Below are 1184 nucleotides of genomic sequence, written 5' to 3'. Positions count from 1 at the left end.
ATGGCCAACCAGATGCCCACAGGAAGCCTGCAAGCAGGATGTGAGCACAAGGGCTCTCCCTCCCTCCTGTGGTTTTTAGCCATTGGCTTTCAGAAGCATCATTGTCTCCTACAGTGGAGGTAGAACACAGCCTTGCCCTCCATGAATTTACCCAAGCCTTTTACAGCTATACTATCACTACAAACTGTAGGAGCCAGTTTGGCAGTTTAACTTCACTTTGTGAAGAAGTGCTTCCTTTTGTCTGTCCTGAATTTTCCTGCATTCAGCTTCCATGAGCACAGCCAAGGGGGAGCAGGGGGGACAGCTGGCCCCCCCAATCAATAAAAATCCTGGCTATGCCCTTGTCATCTTCATTGGATGGCCTCTGCCATTACATTAAGGAAGACTGTGCAGAACCCAGGAAAGATGGTAGGAGGTCATACATAGGCCCTTAGCTATGGCTACTTGAAAAAAGGACCTGGAAAACACAGGCCCTTTACCTGGACTGGCGAGTGCACCATTTAGCCTGGTGTACCCTTGTAATAAGAAACTAGAACAGACAGGTGCTGCAATTTGACCCAATATTCTTTCACAAAGAGCCCCCTCCAAACCCAGGATCTGCGCCCAAATGTAAACTCCAACCTGCTTACAGCTACTTCCTTTTGTTTTTAGGAAAATAGGAAGTTGTCTTATTATACCAAGTCAGACCATCTAGCTCAGCACTGCTAACACATAGTGGCTCTCTTGTTTGTGTTTCAGACAAGGCACATCCACAGTCTTATCTGGAGACATCATGGATTGAACCTGGGTCCTGCTCTGCGCAAAGCAGATGCTCAACCACTGAGCTACAACCCCTCCCTATTTCTAGTCTTTAAAAATCCCCATGCTTCCCCCGCCCCCCCCAAAAAAATTAAATATTGTTTTACATATTACTCCATAGCAGAACAAACTGCTGGTGGTAGAGCTTCGCAGTTGCCTTTTAGGGAAGTGAGGAGCGGCCTCCCCATCTGTTATTGCATAAAAACAGACATAGAGTTTGAAATCACTCGCCAACTGCCTAAAGTCCTAGAAACACCTTGCCTGAGAGTCACATGATCCCAGGGACTGGTCAGTTTTCCCTCCCTGGCTTCCTGCCTCTACCTTTCCGAAGCTAGTAGGGGGTGGGGGAAATGTCTCCCATGTTGCAATGCAGATCTAAATGTTGT

General features: G+C 47.4%; 1 long non-coding RNA gene across 1 annotated transcript; it reads left to right on the top strand.

Moving 5' to 3' along the window:
• The first annotated feature begins 311 nt into the window (after window positions 1-311).
• Window positions 312-873, top strand: LOC310851947. The gene is made up of 2 exons (XR_014567925.1): window positions 312-426; window positions 471-873. It is a non-coding gene; the product is annotated as an uncharacterized lncRNA (long non-coding RNA).
• Window positions 874-1184: the final 311 nt, after the last annotated feature.

The sequence above is a fragment of the Podarcis gaigeae genome, assembly GCF_964106915.1.
Source record: "Podarcis gaigeae genome assembly, chromosome: 8".
In the NCBI taxonomy this organism is placed as follows: domain Eukaryota; kingdom Metazoa; phylum Chordata; class Lepidosauria; order Squamata; family Lacertidae; genus Podarcis; species Podarcis gaigeae.
The sequence above is the reverse complement of the archived record's forward strand: the minus strand, read 5'-3'. Positions and strand labels throughout refer to the sequence as shown.